The sequence below is a fragment of the Onychomys torridus genome, chromosome 1 (assembly GCF_903995425.1).
Source record: "Onychomys torridus chromosome 1, mOncTor1.1, whole genome shotgun sequence".
NCBI classification, from domain to species: Eukaryota; Metazoa; Chordata; class Mammalia; order Rodentia; family Cricetidae; genus Onychomys; species Onychomys torridus.
In genome coordinates, this window is record NC_050443.1 from 79,539,242 (window position 1) to 79,559,492 (window position 20,251).

The 20,251-nt window shown below is 39.3% G+C and overlaps 1 protein-coding gene across 1 annotated transcript in view; it reads right to left on the bottom strand.

The window, feature by feature from the left end:
• The window catches only part of Ppme1 (protein phosphatase methylesterase 1), a 58,088-nt gene that overhangs the window by 32,287 nt on the left and 5,550 nt on the right, over positions 1 to 20,251 (bottom strand). The window lies entirely within an intron of this gene.

Here is a 20,251-nt window from a genome sequence, read left to right on the forward strand (position 1 = left end):
CGGTTTCAAATAACAGGTATTATGCACAAGGCGGCGGCAAAATCTTGGTCAATAGATACTAACTGTAAATCCAAACTGAAAATAGCAAAAGTGTTTTCTCATAAAGACACAAAGAATTCATAAAGCACCATATACAATATTTAAGTAGGCCCAAACAGGTTTAAGAGTAAACATTAAGATTTTATACAATGCTAGGTGTGGTAGTGCATGCCTCTGATCCCAGCACTCGGGAGGCAGAGGCAGGTGGATCTCTGTGAGTTTGAGGCCAGCCTGGTCTACAAAGTGAGATCCAGGACAGCCAGAGATACATAGTAAGACCCTACCACCAAAACAAAATAAAACAAAAAGATTTTATACAATGAAGTCATTGATTACCTATGTATATCACAAAACCTACTTTTATCAGTGACCCTAATACACAGGCTCACTCCTCTAACTTCACTCCTATTCTAATTATTCTTAGTCACTACTATTGTCCCACACCTCTAATCTCACACTCTTCCATGTTCCCAACCAGCCAAAGGACCACCTTCACAGACACTAACTGATGATAGCAGTGTCTAGAGCTGCTTACACCGCAGTGCAATGGCTCTCTAGTCAATGGAGTACGGGTCATCATCAGAAAGCTGTAAAGAACTTAAATACCATCCACAGGGGTCAATCTGCGGCAAACAGAAGTAATCCGTAATTCTAACAAGGGACTACTGAATAGTAAAATCGTTTACATATGGATATATAGTATTTCCAAGAGTCAGGTGTGACCGTGAAAGCTTGTGATCCCAAAACTTGAGAGGTGAAGGCATGCGGACCAGGAGGAGTTCAAGGTCATTTTTGGCTACATAGGGAGTTAGAGTCCAGCCTGGGCTACATGAGGCCCTGTCAAAAGTACAAACCAAGATACACCACTAAATAAAAAGGCAAACACCATATACATCTTACTACTGGTCAAACTAATCAAGCTCTTTCTGTTGTAGAGACTAAGTAAAATAATAATTTTTTATTGGTTCTCTGAGAATTTTAAACTATTTTTTGAATACATTCATCCCTTCCCCTAGTCCTCCAAGATCTCTCCAGCTTCCCTAACTCACCCAACCTGTATGTATCCTGCCCCCCTTTTTTTCTTAACCCTGAGCACAGCTGGTGCTGCCCATGTGTTCCTGGATGTGCGCTCTTCCACTAGCATAGAGACAACTCCACAGGGATAACATCCTTAAGAACACTGACTCTCCCTCTCTCCAGCCGTCAACTGCCAGTAGCTCCTTTTACATATCCAGCAGTTGGTAGTTGCTGAGCAAATGGATAGGTCTATCTTTTAACGGAATGCGAGCCTCGGTTGAAGTTATTAATTTCAGCCCTGGCCAGTTTGTTTTATTTGGGGTTCTGCAGGAATTCCCATTGGAACCCTAGAAGCAGAACATCTAATTCCACTTGCTCCTTAGTCACTCACAAACACAAGGATGCATATGCTAATTTCACAACCACAACACAGCCTACCAAACTTATCACAGGTAACAGATTGTACAGCTCCAGTGTAAGCTGTGATACCTGTAACAAAGAAGTAGAAGCGCTACCATTGTAGCAAAAGCACCCAACATTTTCACTGTGCACAACGGTGAGCCACCAAGCCAAATACTTTATTGGATGATTCTATTTAATCCTTACAGACATAGTTGTTTTTATCCGATTTCACAGCTCAAAAAAAGGTTTAGAGATGTAAAGTGACCAAGGTCACATGGCTAGAAAGCAATCGTGGCAGTGTTAAAATCCAGTTTCTTTATTCTCCGACTCTCTCAAGCCACCCAATGCTACATGTGTGACTCGGCTTTCTTGGTTTCTCTTCCTACTCTCTCTGCACTATGAAAGCAATAAGGACTTAGAGCACATTACCAGAGGCTTCATTTTCAGCATGCAAATATGGTCAGTTGTGCCAATGCCATTGGAACTTCTTGAGTTGGCCAAGAATCAGTCAAAGAGAACCCACTGTGTAAAATTACAAGTTATCCTAGGACTCTTCACTCCTGATTTCCTCTATTTAAAAAAAGGCACAAACAAAGCAAGGTTCCAGCTTCTACCAACTCCACGAGCCTACCTGGTTCTGGAGTCAGTGGCCCTAGACTGCTAAAGGCTGCTCTTACACATGGAGATGTCCTAGCACATCTTTGGTGTCTACTTGTGAACACATAATTATTTACATACTCCAAGACCTCAGCTGACACGAAATAGTGTCAAGGAACTTTTTTAATCTTTGTTTTCTAGTTAGACCAGAACACCTTGCATTTGAGAAATGTAGTTTGGGTTCTTGTTAAAAGTAGTTTTAGGTTTGGGGAGATGGCTCAGTAGGTAAACTGCTTGCTGGGTAAGCATGATGACCTGAGTTCATGTGATGGCTGGAACAGCGGTGCACATCTGTAGCCCCAGCAACAGTGGGCGGTAACGGTGGATGATAAGGGCCCGCTGGCCCACCAGCCTAACTGAAACAGTGAGCTCCAGGTTTGGAAAGAGACACTGTCTCAAAATAAGGTGGACAGAAGTTAAGGAAAACACCTGACACCAACCTCTGGCTTCCACACATGTGTGCATGCACACACACACAGTTCTAGATTCTTATTTTATGTATAGCTACTTTATGGCCATTATAGCCCATACAGGCCTTTTTAGCTATAATTTTAAAAATGAATTGCTGAGGTTTTTTATAATGAATAAATTTAAGAATTCTGAAGTAATAAAAGTTTTCAAAAGTATAACAAGGTTAAACTATACTTTAAAATAAAATGGTGTTCATTCAATAAAAATTTGCCAAGACTTGTACTTAAAGTTGGATCTGAAGTGAGGTGTAGGGAAATACTGGCATAGTTATAAAATCAGGAATCCTGTCTCTATTCTTAAGAAAGTACAGAGTACGTAAGTATCTAATACAACATAAAGAGTTAAAAACCCTGAGGGTTCAGCTAAAGTGCTACGGACGCTCACAAAGGGAAAGAAGATGACTTCCAGCTTGGGAAATAAAAGAGAGGTTTCAAAGAAAAACTACTCTTAGGGGACTGAAGGGCAGAATGTGGACCGTGGAAAGGAGGAGTGAGCAACAGAAAACAGGGAACAGGAGCCACCACAGACAGAGTCTGCAGCAAGAGGCACAGGAGACAAAACTGCTCACCGGGAGGAAGTGGGGACAGCTACCACAGTTTTGGGAAGCTAAGAGAAGCCAATACAATTCAAAGCACATAGCAGGGGAAAGACAGAACGTTGGCTCTAATGAAGTAGAGAATGTATGTATGTTCTTGGTGGGGTGTGCGTGTGTCTGTGTCTATGTTCATTTGTCTGTGTGTTTTTGGTGGGACTCCAAAAGTCAAAGAGGTGTTGGATAGTACAGGAAGTTAGAGGCCAATAAAATGTACAGATAAAATTCCATATGATAAAAGTGCAAGATGACATTAATTCTGGAAGAAAATATGTTTGTAACTACCTGGTTAGGAAGGGGTAAGAGCCTTGACTGGCAATGGAATTAAAAAGAAAGAACTGACCTTTGAAAAGGTAACCAACAAAACTCAGGAGTGTCTATAACATGAGGAATTTCTGACAGAATCAGAAGCAATTCTAAAGTCAAATTATTACGTCTTATTTTAAGATAACTACTTTGATAGGTTAGTGCATACAAAATTACTTTGTGTCAAAATAAAATTTATTTTAAGCCTAATAAAATGAATAAACAATTTCTATTTCCTGCTACTCTCTTGGCAGAGAGGAACCAAGTGTGGTGTGAGACACAAAGCAAATCTGACTTCTGTCTAATTCATGGACCCTTCACTGTGATCACAGACCACATTCAGAATCTTTTAAGAGCTGTGGACACTCCATGAAAATCACACATGCAGGTCCAGTGCTTACACAGTTCTCCTGCTTCAGGAATCCCATTTGCAACTGTATTAAGAGCCACAGACTGCCAACAACCTATTTCTAGAGAAAAGAAGGAAAAAAGAAAATGACAAGATAATGTACTTTTTAAAAATAGTTGTTAAACCTGCAATCATTTTTCATTTGTTACCTAATAAGTTTATTTTTAAAACCCAATTCTGTGTTTCCTGTGTGACATACACATATCACTTAATTTCTACAAGGCAAGCCTCTCCATGTCTGATGGGACTGTATCATCAACTTTACACAGGTTGGCATGAGGATTAAAGTAGCCTCCTCACTACTCATTGCTCTCAAACTAGCTTGCTCTGTTTTAGACCTTTCTAAAAAGATTTTACTTCTATATTTGCCATAGTTCTACAGCTGGTGCAACTTGGCACCAATGTGAGATCCCTGAGAGGAATACCATTCCCCCAGGTGTTCACAGAATCTGGCACATCAATAATTAACATCTGTTAACACAATTAAATGAGCCAATGAGAATATAACGCTAAGCTTGGTGTCTAAGTATATATCTATTATTACTACTATTAAATGGCTTGGAGGCTAATAAATACAATCCCCCTTACTTAAACCTAGTAAGGTTTCCAGTAAAAGAAAATGAGACACTACAAAACTATACTAACCAAGCCTGTAGTACAAGAATAAGGATAACAATCAACTCAGTCCAGAAACAAACTCTAACATTACCTGATTTTCAAAACAGAGATCAAGACAATTCAACGGAGGTCATTCACCCCACAGATGTGGGATTACTGAACACCTAAAAGCAGTTTCTACACAACTATTGCTTTCAGAAGGATCGTTAAATATATTTCATGGACAATAGCCTGGCTCTGAAGTCAAGTTATTTTGTTTACATTTCACTCCCAATAATCACATGATTTTTGAGTCACTGTAGCATCAATCTGTCACAATTTCCTCAGCAACAAGCTCCAAGAAGTGAATAGGTAACCTTCATTCCAGGACCCAGAGACAGAGAGAAACTGCCAAAGCAAAGGGCTACCTCACAGCAAAAAAGCATAAAACATACGAGGAAACAAATGGATAAAGGTTTCACATACTGAAACTACCAAAATACAGGCTGTCTTGTATATTTAAATAACTAGTAGAAGTCTAAACAAATACGACATCAAAAATGAAATAATGACAAACAAATGGTCTATTTCTAACAGATTGAGCAGAGCTAATGGAAATGCTACGTATGTGGTCATGCTGCACGGAAGGGGCTTCAGGACTCTGGCTGAAGTCTCCCTACAGCTGTCTCTGTGTGAGAAACCATCCTGTCCCACTCTTACTGTCTGGAGCTTGCATTTGACAGGGGCTTGTATGTTATTCTCTCTGCAGTTCTTTGCTGCTATTCTTTGTTTCTACACTGTTTTCTAGATATATCCAAATGAACGACAGCTGGTTGTTCACGCCTGTGGGGGTCTTGACTGACTTCAGTTACAGGTGCTTCTGATATTTAGGGAAACAATTTCTTGTCATCCCCTTACAGAGCAACATTGACCACATCTATAGCATTTCTACTGTATTAGGTGTTACAGTGACTAAGAAATACGTCAAAATGTTTAGCAACCATAGCAATTAGGCAAATGCGAATCAAAACAACTTGGGACATCATCTAGTCCCAGTCAGAATGGCAAAGATCAAAACTGACAATAAATGATGGAGGAAGGATGTGAGGAAATTCTCATTCATTGATGGTGGGCTGCAAACTGGCATAGCCTCTGGAATACAGTGTGGAGAATCCTCACAAAGGTACAAATGAATCTACCATATAACCCAGCTATAAGATCCCTGGTCATATGCCCCAAGGACTCAACATCCTCACTGCTGCTCTACTCACAACAGATAGGAAATGGAAACACAGCCCTTCAACTGACAAATGGTACCGAAAATGTGGTATCTGTGGACTATGGAATACTATTCAGCCCTACAGAAAAATGAAATAATGAAATTTACAGCTTACAGTGGATGGAACTAGAAAATACTATATTGAATGAGGTAACCCAGACCCAGAAAGACAAATGTGATATGTTCTTTCTCATCTGAGGCGCCTTGGTCCCAATCTTCAGATGTGGGTATACAGCATGAAACAGCCATGGAAACCAGGAAAATAAATATAAAGGAATTATAGGGAGAGGTCATTAGGGACAGCAAGATATGAATGGTTTGAAAGGAGAAATAGAAAAATGGGGTAGGGGCTTCAATTGGGGAGGGAGAGAGGAGGCTAAAATAACATTAAGCATGTCTGAAAAAGCCATAATGAACCCTATTATTTATTTACCTAAATTACATATAATACATCTAAGTCTATATGTATACATATACATATATAATTTGAATGAAGCTTTCCCATTTGGGCTGACAATGCTCCTCTCAAGAGCCAGAGACTATCTAATAAAAACTAATACCAGACCTGAAAAGCCCCTTTTAGTTGTTCGTCAGGGGAGTCTAAGAGACTTTCAAAACAATATAGGCTACTGCTTTTGTGCTGGTTTGCCTCCCAGAAATTGAAGTTAAGTCTGTATTGCTGAAGACACCATGCTGTGGATATCACTCTGTATAAATAAAGTGCTGATTGGCCAGTAGCCAGGCAGGAAGTATAGGGTAGGAGGGACAAGGAAGAGGAGAAGGCTGGGAACAGGAAGGCTGGGAAAGAGACTGCCAGCTGCCGCCATGACAAGCAACATGTAAAGACACTGGTAAGCCACAAGCCATGTGGCAAAGTATAGATTAATAGAAATGGGTTAATTTAAGATAGAAGAAGTAGATAACAGGAAACCTACCACGACCATACAGTTTGTAAGCAATATAAGTTTCTGTGTGTTTACTTGGTTCTGAGCATCTATGGGCCTGGTGGGTGAGAGAGATTTGTCCTGACTGTGGGCCAGGCAGGAAAACTCTAACTACAAATGGCGCCCTACGTGTTGGCTAGAGTTTCCACCTAAAACCTGAGAAAAAAGATTCTAAAACGGAGCTAAAACCAGCTTCCTAGTTGTCTCTCTCAAGTTAGCGGCAGCCTGCTAGTTTGAGCTACTATGGCGGGTTCCTGGCGTGTGCATCTGACCTGCAGTGTGGCCAGAATGAGGAATCTACAAGCAGCACTTTACTCTGCTGCATGTTGGATTTAGCCTTTGCTAGTTAAAAAAAAAAAAAAAAAGGTTTCTGGGCTATGCACTGCTTTGATAGAACTGCTTCTGACTGATAGTTGATGGTACACATGGCTCCAGACCCAGAGCTGGCAGTAAACTGTACCACCGCCATGTTGGGAAGCTGACGTGGGCAGAGCCAGCAGCCACAGCGGTGTTTCAGTCTTACAAAGATGGATATTACACAGAGAATTTGGTTTGTGTTGTCTTTGGGATTTTTAACTGCAGAAAAAGATTTGATCATAAAAGCTGCTGAGTTAAACAAATATGTAAATTTTAAAGGTACCTTGACTTCAAAATTTGTATATAAGGATATGTTGCTTTGGAAAAGAGTCTCTGCTTTTGTTTCCACAGAAAGCCAGAGGCTGTGGATTTGTCCCAGATTAAGATACATCAGGTTTGATCATCCAAGACCACCTGAAAGGTCTCCAATGACACAATGGCCCAGATGATCTGACATCCAAAATGGTTTCAAGGCAACTGGCTCAGAGGTTTACCCTCATGGACTACTCCATAATCCTAAAATTTTCTTTGTGTCCCCATAAGATACAGCGCCCCCATCCAGCAGGAAATAGTAAGAGAAACTACGCCCAAATTCCCAGCTGGCTTTGGAGATGGAATTGGCTCACTCCTTCTCTAAACCCAGACATATTGCTAAAAGAAAAGGTTAAGAGATTTTTATGTCCCAAATCAGAAGAGCCCTCTGATGTGGGACAGAAAAAAAAAACAAAAAACAGTATTTTTATTTAAAGCAGGTTGATTATAAATGTGATCTCTTTCTAAAGAAAAAAAGGGATATGATATAGATATAATAGGATGAAAGGGTAGATTAAGGAACTTACTTCTAAAGAGCAACAACTTGTTTAAAATGTTTTACATTGGTATAGATTTTAGTCTATTGATACAAACTTAAAGTTAATTTTGTTATACTGTGTGTATATTTCTACTCTTGTTTAAGATATTATGTTTGTACAGCTCATTTAAAATTGTAATGGATAATTAAAATTAGATTAATAATTGATCATCTGTGATAATCATACTCATAGCCATGTTAGTTAAGTCTTCTAGGTATACATAGAGATATTTCAGATAGATAGGTAATCTTCAAATACTTCAAAGACCTTCAGAATATGGCATTTAAAATATTTTTAAAATTTAGACTTTCTGGACAGTGAGACATGTCTGCTCCTGGCAGCACCGATTTACTTCAGAGAGGAGGATGGGCATTAAAGCCACTTCATATGGAGTTTATCTTCACCTTGGCAAAAATAGCCATTTGGGCAAGAAACTGTTCTTGCCTGGACTGCTTGATCAACTGGACATACAGGACTCATAGAAAGGTGACCACTGAACTTTGCTTGACAAAATGGTCCTTCAGGTTCCTGCTTCACAGAGGAAACTGCCAGACATTCTACAGGACACTAAGAAAAGTGACCGAGAGACTCTAGCCCTGTGGGCTGAAGACAAATGCCCCAACTTTACAAAGGAACAATAGGTGACTGTCCAGGCTGTCAGCTGTCTCTGTCTACCCTGCAAAACTCCGAAAGTTGCTTGCATCCTTCTCAGGTAACATTATATCCTTCTGAGGTCTTTGATGTAGTTGAAGACTAGATAGATATAATTTCCTCAGTTATGCTAAATGATAAGTTAGATATAAAACCTTAAACTCACAAATATAAGATATATAGGATATCTTCTTTAATATTGTAACTATAATTCTTGCTTGATAATTGTTTTGTTATCTGTAATTTTACTATGTAAAAGTTAACCCTCCTTTTTTAACAAAAAAGAAAAGGGGAAGTGCTGTGGATATCACTCTGTATAAATAAAGTGCTGATTGGCCAGTAGCCAGGCAGGAAGGATAGGGTAGGCAGGACAAGGAAGAGGAGAAGGCTGGGAACAGGAAGGCTGGGAGAGAGACTGCCAGCCGCCACATGACAAGCAACATGTAAAGACACTGGTAAGCCACAAGCCATGTGGCAAAGTATAGATGAATAGAAATGGGTTAATTTAAGATAGAAGAAGTAGATAACAAGAAACCTGCCACGACCATACAGTTTGTAAGCAATATAAGTTTCTGTGTGTTTACTTGGTGCTGAGCATCTATGGGTCTGGTGGGTGAGAGAGATTTGTCCTGACTGTGGGCCAGGCAGGAAAACTCTAACTACAACACCATGCACTTTGGATATAGGACCTCAAGAATCTGAACTAGAGCTGACCTGAAAGTCTCCTCCCCCAAGGACTAGCTTTCATATTTCATAGTACTGTATGGTGCCATGCAAGCTTTCAAGCAGGGAAGCAACCAGTAGTTGTATCCACCTGTGACACCTATTACCACAATGATGACCAGAGTAAGATATCCCAAGGGTGGCACTCTTTATTTTGGTTACCACCAGATAAAGCAGCTCTCTAATTGAACTTAAGGCCTGTGCAACTGGAGGGAAATCATACCTGATACTGGAACCTAGCCAACTGAGGCTAGTGAGGTCATGGATCTTAGAGGACCTACTCCACCACTTTACTAGACCAGCAGAACACCTAACTGCATTCTCAGGGTTTATCCTCATGCCCACAAATAAGTGTAGCTCTCACCACTTACCAAAGAAACTTCTCTTTGCAACCCTCAGAGACCATTACAGAAAACCACTGAGAACAACTGACTGTGGGGAGCTCAGTTCCAACTGATACATCCACAACACTCCTGCACCTCTGGCTCAAGGAACATCATGAATGAGGGGGCAGAAAGAATAGGAGCCAGAGGACCAGAAAATCTGCAATAAAGTGTTTACTAGAAATGGCAGGGAAGCTTCTCCCATGACACTTCTACAATATGGCTGCCTAAACATGACCTGAACAAGTACAGAAGGGGTAAATCTCACATGGTCCCACCCCTAAACAAAGAACTACAGGCAACGAAGGAATGCTAAATGCTGGAGAAATAGTCTTCTCCAAGGATGAGACCCCCTATTTATTGTTCAATACAAAAAGGCTATGAATTCAAGAAGGAGCAAGGGAAAGTACATGGTGGAGGTTGGAGGAGGAAAGGGAAAAATGATGTAATTATACCTTACCTCAAAAATCTTTTTTCTAAATCAGATGGTAGAGGTAGAGACATGGGTCAGTGGGTAAAAGCCACTCCAACACCAAAAGTGGAAAGCCATCTCTCCAAGTTGTTCTCTGATCTCTCCACACCCTGCGGCACAACCATGCCCACACATACACACATACATGATGTGTTGGCTAATCTTGGCTATCAAGTTGATCGCTACTTTGCTGAAAGTGATTTTAAGAGCTATGAATTTTGTGAAGTAGTCTTCAAATACACAGGATCATATTGTCTTCAAAAAGGGTTAACCTGACTTCTTTTCTACTTGTATCCCTTTGATTTTTTTTCTTACCACTAGGGATTCAAGCATAAGAACAGGAGTGGAGAGAGTCAACACCATTGTCATGTACTGACTTAAGAAGAAATGCTTCATTGTAAAGCAGGCTATCATTCTGCATAAATAGCCTTTACCAGGTTGAAGTAAGTTCCTTCTATTCCTGGTTTCTTCAGAACTTTTCATCACACAGGGAAGTTGAACTTACTGAAAGCCCTATTTGCGAAAGTTGAGCTAATCATGTGATTTTTGTCCTTGATTCTATTTATGTGAAGGATTATGTTTATTGATTTGCATATGCAAAGTCATCTTCACGTACTTGGAATGAAACCAATTTGATCATGATGTATGATCTTTTCATTGGTTGTGAAATATCATGTGCAAATATTTTACTCAGAATTTCCATACCGACATTTTATCAATGAGAGTGGTGTGTGGTTTTCAACTTTTGTTATTTTTTTAACCTTTTGAGGTAGTGTCTCACACTGCAGTCCTCCTACCAGAGTCTCCTGAGTGCTAGGGTTACAGCCTGTAGCACCATGCCCTGCCCTCAATTTTTGTTTTGCAAACATTAGTTTATAAAAACCAAATGCCTCCTTCAAAAATAAGAAGCAAATTAATAATATATTAGAAAAATTTCCAAATGATGTCAAAACAATTATTTACTGTACATCTCTGGTAAGACATACTTTAAGGAAAAACAGAACTAGAAAGACATTCTAGAAAGTATGTGTTAATATTACTGGTTATTTTTAATGGTTTTAATTTTGTTATACTGAATATTCCTAATCTTGATTTCAAAGTAGAGAGAGCTATGAGTGTGCTCATGATTCCTTTTGTCTCTATTACTGCTAGTTATGTCTACTGCCTTGCAAAGGCCTTCACACAATAATCAAATTAGTAGTGGTGAGTTTTTCTGGTGCCCAGGATGTGACAACTAACACCACTCACTAGCAGTATTTACTGACCTTGTGTGTCTTTCCTCTGTCTTCAAAAACAGCAAGTAATGCGGGGCTCAAACCTCCCTCACACTCTAATCCAGTCTGCCTCTTCCTCCTCCTCCTCTTCCTCCTCCTCCCCCCACTCTAATCCAGTCTGCCTGCTCCTCTCAGAGCTGTCTGTAAGTACTCTGGGCCTAGATCATTCAAGGCACTCTTTCTATTTTGAAGTCAACTTATTACTAATTTTCTCTGCCATGTAAAAATTATATTCCCAGGTTTCATGACTGTGGATGCTGTCACTCTACCTGGTACAGGTTCCTACACTCTTTGTACCACATTAGAAGAACAACACAGAGTGGTTTAACTCCAACTTTTCTACTCAGTTACAACACCTATGGCAAAACCCTAAATAATACACTGAAAAACTTTAGTTTTAGTATGGTTGCTAAAGACAAAACCAACATTAATGAGTTATATTTCTATATAGTTATAGTTAAAAAAAAAAGAACCCTAAAACAAAATTAATAGAACAATCCTATTAAAGCATCATTGTTAAGAATACTAGAGGGCAGGGTGGGGGTGAGATGGCTCAGTAGATAAAGGAACTTATTTCAATATTCGACTGCAGTTCAATCTCCGGAGCCCATGTACAGGTGGAAGGAGAAGACTGACTCCACGAAGCTGTCCTCTGGCCTCCACAGGCACATCCCACCCCCATAACAATAGTAAATACTCATTTTTTTTTTATTTTTAAAGAGTAAACAACACTGAGGAGATGGTTCAGGTGGCAAAATGCTTGTCATACAAGTAGGAAGATCTGAGTTTGGATCCCAGCACCCAAGCAAAAGCCAGGCACAGCAGTGTGCATTTGTAACCCTAGTGCTGAGGAAGAGATGGGTGGATGTCTGGAGCTTACTGACCAGCTAGCCTTGACAAATCAGCGAGTTCCAGATTCAGTGAGAGACCCTATCTCAAAATAAGGTAGAGGCTGGAGAGCTGGCTCAGCCATTAAGAGCACTTGTTATTCTTGAGAAGGACCCAGATTCAATTCCTAGCACCTACATGGTGACTCATAACCATCTCTAACTCTAGTCCCAGGGGTCCCACACCTTCTGACCTCTTTGGGCACCAGGCAAGTATGTGGTGTGCATGTGGGCAAAGCACTTGTACACATAAACTAATAAAATAAAGAAATCTTAAAAAAATGAGGTGAAGAGTGATTGAAGACACCCAACATCGACTTATGGCTTCCATATCTACACACATGTGCATATACACATATGAACATGTACATAAACATACATCAGACACATCCATGCACACAAATACTTAGAATAAATAACCAAAGAAGAAATGTATACAACATCACTAAACAACTAAAAGGAGAAACATCTACATCCATAGATACAAAGACAAGTATTAAGAGGCAATACTCTCCAAATTAATCTACAGTCAAAGGAATGACTGTGAAGATTGCAGCCAGCTCCTCTGCAGAATCAGACTAGCTGGTCCCAAAATTCACATGGAAATGAAAGAGATCCAGAAGACTAGTTTTGTCGGTTTGAAAAGCAAGGAAGTTGTTGTAGAAATTGATGTGTGTTTATCTTTGTTGCCTCCTCCCCAACCTGTCAAAATCTCACTCAATTGTAGTAATGTGGAAAAAAGAATAAAATCAAAAGTCAAGGAAGATAGGATACAACAAGATTTAGGAAGAGAGAAAATGAACTGAATAATAAGCTGTTTTTAGAAGAGAAAAACTGAAGACTGAAGACCGTTTGTAGGCAAATGAAAGTACAAGCTAATTTGTATTGCAGCCCCATGAAGTGGAGACTCAGAGGCCCCCAAGGAGTGGGAAAATAACTGAAAAGAATTTTGCTCTGCAGCTGTAAGCAAGCCACTCTCAAATTAATGTTTTCCTTTATAAGAGTTGTCATGGTCACGGTGTCTCTTCAAGCATAAAAACTTGAGCTAAGACAGATGGCATACATGTGGAATCACTATAAACAGTGTAAAGCAATCTAACAGAAAAATCTTTATTCCAACAATTCTGGAACATCCCTTTTCATATTTAAGATAGTAATATATTGGAAATGCAGGTGGCCAAGAAACAGGCCTAACTGGACTATAACTGCCTACATGAGAGTGAACAGCAAAACTGGAAATTTCAAGATAGATGTTGACAGCTTGGGAGAAAAGCTTGGAGACTAATGTCGAGTGCTCTCTGACCACTAAGAACCGGATGGTTTGAAGGAGAGATGTGCAGTCAAATGAGGCCAGCAACAGACGGCAAAGGTAAGATGGTTTTACATAAGCATGATGCTGGTGTGTGGGCTGCTGTTTGGTTTTAAGAAACGCTCCATGGCCAATGTTCCTGCAAGGTGCAGAGAACTATATTGGTCAGAGTGATTCACAAGAGTGAAGACTAAATATGAAAATGTGTCAGGAGCACTGTGTTTTATTTTGTTCCCTTTCCCTTTCTGTATGCACTCATAAGTGAAATATGATCACTCCAACGGAGCTCACAAAAAATATGAAATTTTTATATCCAAATAGAAAATGAACTCTAAGTGATAAAGTATTATGCCATGATTTAATTGGTAGGCCTTTTTTTTTTTTTTCAAAAAAAAGGATTGATTTATTTATGTATTTTATGTATATGAGTACTCTGTCTACATGTATGCCTGCACACCAGAAGAGGGAATCTGATCTCATTATCGATGGCTATGAGCCACCATCTGGTTGCTGGGAATTGAACTCAGGACCTCTGTGAGAGTAACCAGTGCTATTAACTGTTAGGTCATCTCTCCAGCCCAAATAGGTCTTTTTCTTAATGGTTCATTTGACAACTGATGGTGCTTTGTATATGCGATATTTTCTTTATTCTCCTAATAACAAAATTGTGACTGATTTGCCTATTTAAGTCTAAACTCCCTTTGTATTTTCTTTACTCGCTTCAAAGTGGCTAGGTAATTGGAACTCACATTTGTTGGTGGAGCGAGTAACACTCAGAGACAATGAAAACATGGCGTTTCCCCAACAGTTTAGCACTTGTCCACTCTAAATTTAAATGGGCAGGAGGGGCAATAGACTTAACAGAAATGAGATTTAAAACTGACTACTGAACCAGACGTGATGGTGCACACCTGTGGTTACAGCACTGGGAGGCTGAGGCAGGAGGATCATCAGTATACAATAAACAAAGTCCTAATAAACTGTGTTATACCTGGAATAATGAGTCTGCATATACAGAATCCTATTTCTCCTCAAAACTGAGTACAACTAGTCTTATACATTTTTAGGAAATAAAGTGAAGACTGTGGTAATTATTGCTAATTAGTAAACCTAAGAAGAAAATCGTACTTTGCTTTTTAAAACCTATCTTCTTCTACAGGACAGTAGTAGTGAACCAACAGTACTGAAATAGAGTTGAAAATCATGTCTGTGGGCAAGTCCAAGCCAATCCTTCTATTTCTGTATGGCTCATGAGTTGAAAGTGATGTCTGAAAGGTAGGAAGAGAGAGAGACTGCTTAATGACATATGAAAACATTATGGTCAAGGTAGGAAGCTGCTTTGGATTCCAATTCAAACAGCTGTTTTAAAGTAATAAGAGCAAAGAACAGCTATTGATATTCAAACCTAGGTGTCTACAAATCAAGTACTATTGGAGCACAAATCCATTCACTGACTGGCTCCTTCACCCTACAACAGCAGAACTCAAGGTCTGTGACAGCCAGTCTATGAGGCCCTTCACGGAAACATTGCTGATCCTGTGTATAAAGGCAGGTGCCACAAAGGTACAACAGGAGGCTGCACTGACCAGGCCAAGCTTTAGGAGAACGTTATGTATTCACCAAATCAAATTATAAAAGTATTTCTCTAACTTGCCACTACAGAAGGAACAAAGACAGAAAACCCTTTGCACTCCAGAAGTTTGAATTTTATAAAGGGAAGCAATCAATTTGCATTAATTTACCACACGTAAGTCTGACATAGTAACAATGAAAAAGAATAAAACCAACTAGCAACACACAAAAAATTAACCAGTGAGCGGAAATGGCAGAACATGTTATGGGTGCTCAGGTGACAGGGAGAGAAAAAGAAAGGGCTGGAGCAGCCTCAAAAAGCTGCACAGGAGTGGGACTTCAGAATGTGAAGAAAAAGGGACCACAAGCAAAATAAAGGTAGCAGTTGGCACATACAAAAAGCCTTCAGTGGACTGGTCATGTTGCTCAGTGGTAAGGAACATAATGGCATTCATGCAACCTGAGTTCAAAACTCATCATCAACCAATAAATAAAATGCTAACGCCACTGTCTGAGACCTAATTACAGGGAGCTTCTGATGCTTGCACTTAAAAGTGAACAGCTTGATCTAGTCCCTAAACTTGGCAGAGTCACCAGTATGTAGGTAGAATCTCCTTACAAAATAGTTTTCAGTCAGAGAAAAAGAGATGAACAGGACAAGAGCAGAAAAAAAAAAAAAAAAGATCCTATAAAACGAAGCTGGTATAGAAATAACTGCTAATAGATATTATTCTACTATATGGACTTGCTTTCCGGTTAGGGGAATTAAAGAAGAAAAGATATTTCAGAGGCAGAGGCAGGCAACTCTGAATTTGAGGCCAGCCTAGTCTATAGAGCCAGTTCTAGGACAGATAGGACTACACAGAGAAACCCTGTCTCAAAAAAAAAAAAAAAAAAAAAAAAAATCAGGAATGGATCCTTACAATAAAGAGACCAGTAACAAGTATGATCTAGTTTTAAGTCTTATAGACACCCCTACTGTATCCACAATTTGGTGAACTAAAGTATAAATCTTATTACTCTGTAAAGTTTAATGAACTTTCACAGGAAAGGAAATACAGCTCTGATTATGCTATCTTCAAGGCACCAGTGGGGAAAAAGGTCTCTATCAGTGGTCAGCACTTAGTTTCAGAAAGGGCTGGTGATGGCTCACCAGAGAACAGTGCCATCCCCTCACTCAGCCTGATGACCTGAGTCCATCCCCAGGACCCACAGGCTGGAAGGGCAGATCAGATGCCTGCAAGTTGTCCTCTGACCTCCCACATGCGTGCTCACACAAACTAAATAAATGCAAAACTAATTTTTTAAAGGCATCAAAAACAAAAAACCAAAACCAAAACCAAAAACCTGGAAAAAATTCTATCTTAAAGAAGCTCTTGAGGAAGAGAGAGATTAGCAATGGTATGTCAGATGCATAAGTGTCTATCTACAAGGGCCAAACAGCTACAGGGGTGCAGTTCCTACTAGGAGATGCCAAAAGAAGAAAACTATACAATCTACTAAGGCAAGGGGGGAGGGGGGGGGGACTTTTATCCTGAGAGAACAAGAAAAAAGAAACATAAGTTGCAAATTTTAAGCAAATGGCTCAACTATAAATAGGCCTAATAGACCTGAAGATCTGTTTAGAGAGTTACTGATGAGGCATGACGACTTCACAGGAGCCGTCCCAGACACTCTCCACAAATGCTCTAGACCAGGAATTACAGCAGAGGCTAATACTGAAGTTTAATTGCAGCCAGCCACTTCAATCAAGGCAGTGCTGCTTTTAAGATGTCCTCAGTAGCAGTACTTTAAAGAGAACAGAAAAAAGCAACCAGATGGCTGGCTGGGAGTTGTAGTAGGATTGGAATGCCCATTACTAGTGAAAAGGATACACTCTTAAAGTGGAGGTTGCAATTCAAAAAACTATATACGATTTGAGTCAAACCATTAGAAATCATCTAACTCAAATCTTGCATTAAGGAGGAAACCGCATAGATTCTGTTATGTATCCAGCTTGGTTTTAAATTCTGCAATAATAGCATTTCCATTTTAAAGATGGCTCAGAGAGGCACTTTTTGGTAACATTGGAGATTGGATATACTCAAGCATATCTGGTGCCAGAACATTCTTCTATGATACCATGATGGTTGAGGTCCAGCCAGAGAAAAAAAATAACCAACCAGAGCTACATGGCTTTCTAATCACAGGTTTCTATTTACACCCCTAAAGGTCTGTGGTTGAGGATATGCACAGATACATGTTGTAAAAAGACTTGACAGGAAGCAACATCAGTTTTTCTGATGGGATTTGAAATAGCTGGAATTTTCTACAAATTCTCTTAGTCAATCTTCAAAATATAGTGATAGCATGTGCCGAAGATAGTAGTCGACACTGCATCTGGAACATCTAAGTGTAGCATCTAACCTTTTAATGGCTTTATTAATTAACAGCTTTTTCTTGGGATGGAAAGTGGGTCAGCAGGTAAGTGGCTGCCACCAAGTCTGACAGCCCAAGTTTGATTCCAGACTCACATGGTGGAAGGAAAGAACCACTCTGGCAAGCTGTCCTCTGACCTCCACATGTAAACTGTGGGATACCACAAACTAAAATAATTTTTAAAAAGTTTCTTTTTGGGGCTGGAGAGATTGCTCAGTTGTTAAGAGCACTGGCTGCTCTTTCAGGACCCAGGTTCAATTTCCAGCACCCACACAGCAGCTCACAACTGTCTGTAGCTCCAGTTCCAGGGAATCCAACACCCTCACACATAAATACATGCAGGCAAAAGACCAATGTCATGAAATAAAATTAAATTAAAAAAAAAAAAGAAAAAGGGAAAAAAGTTTATTTTCTAAAAGAAACTATTTCATAGCCTTAAAGGACTTTTCTTCCCCCATTCCTGCCAAATCTGCCTTCAAGTTATCACTATCACAATCAAGTTATAACTACCACTGAAGTTATGGCGAGCTCACTAGGTTTAAAAATCAAAAAACAAAAGCTAATTACTCTTTTGGAAATATAAAACTAGGTTTGCTTATAGTAGGCAATAACAGACCTTTTGTCAGAAGATCCAAGGTGAATTTTAAGTGGCTTAAATGTGGCAATTAAGAGGATGGCAGCGGGAATCACCTCCTTTACCCATGGTGTAAAGAGAAAGAGGGAATTTGTAGTTAAAACAAAATTCAAGCCAGGTGGTAGTGGCATATGCCTTTATCATAGCACTCAGGAGGCAGAGGCAAGCAGATCTCTGTGAGTTCAAGTCTAGCCTGGTCTACTGAGTGAGTTCTAGGACAGTCAGGGCTACACAGAGAAATCTTATCTTGAAAAAAAAAAAAAAAAGTCCAGGCTCTTACACTTGTTACCACTGGAACACGGGGTGGGAGTCATTGACTACCACAGACATGTCTACTTGCACGGCTCTCTCATTCTTTTCCTGACGGCAATGAATCAGAATTGGTCTGAACAAATCATAATAATCACATTCCCATGCCACTGATTTGGAAAAATAAAGATGGAATAGGCAGAATTGCAACAGCCATCACAATCACACTGTTAATAAGCAAGAGAAGAAAAGCCAAGTTGTAAGAACAGCAAAAGGAAAGTCAAATCAAGTCTGGGAACTGAATGGGAACATAATGAGGGAATCAACTCCGGACCATTCTATGAATAACAACTATCCACCCCAGGAGTGGTAGCACACACCTACAATCCTGTCATTCAGGAGGCTGAAGCCTAGTCTAAGCTACATAGTCAAGAGCCTGTCTCTGAAACAACAACAAAAGTTTATTCTGTTAGAATTAAATAAGAGAAATGTGAATGAGGGGAAAGCTAACTTTTCTATCTGTTAAAACAGATTACTAAATCTCCTCTCATGAAAAAATACAGCAATGACACAAATAATCCAACAGAAAAGGAGAAACACTTCATAAAAAATACAAATCTATGTGGAAATGTGTCACATAATTAAAATATCACTGTAATGAATGAGGAGAGAACAATTTCTTTACTAATATAAAATTTACATAATGGGAAAAGGACTTCAAAGAAATAGTATTACAAAAACCAGGCAACCTGTAGACAGCTAAAATTAGGCCTGTTCCTCACTTAACCCAACACAGTATATTTAACACAGATGTAAATGAAGCCACAAAGGCAGTAGGAAAAAACATATAGGAATTCCTTTACAACCTGAATGAGAAAGGGCTTTTATGTGACTTAAAATACAAAAGCAAGATATTCCAGATAATACATCAAAATATTTTTTTCTTTTTTTTTCTTTTTTTTTCTTTTTTTTCAGATGAACCCAGGGCCTTGTGCTTGCTAGGCAAGCACTCTACCACTGAGCTAAATCCTCAACCCTATCAAAATAATTTTAAAACAACTTTTCATGGGAAAAAGATATGCAAAATAAAAGGCAACTGGGAAACTATTTCTGATATCAATAACAAGAAAATATCCCTAATACATGAAAAGCTGTAAAGAACTATTAGCAAACTGCTTGGCAATTTCTTCAAAAGTTCAACCTAATTTACATATGACCTTATAATTCCAACCTTAGATAGCTACACAAGATAAATGTAATCATATTTCTACACAAAGATCTCTATGTAGATATTCATGATATCATTATTCCTAAGAATAATAAAGTAAAACAACCCAAGTATCCATCAACTAATTGAAAAGGGAGTATATATCCATACTATAGGATAAATTGAGTCATAGAAAGAAATGGTGATACATGCAATAACATGGATGTATCTTAAAAACATCGTGCTAAATGAAAAAACCTAGTTACCAAAGATCACAATGTCCAGAGTGGGTAAATTCATAGAAACAAAAGTAGATGAGTAGTTGCGAGGGGTTTGGAGAAGAGAGATAGCTCTAGATAGTTTCTTTATGCACAATGAAAATGGTTAGGGTTGGGGATTTAGCTCAGTGGTAGAGTGTTTGCCTAGCAAGCGCAAGGCCCTGGGTTCGATCCTCAGCTCCCCCCCCCCCAAAAAAGGGAAAGAAAATGGTTTAAAATTAGTGGGAATCATTGTGCAGCCTGGTAGTCAGAATAAAACCAATTAATTTCATC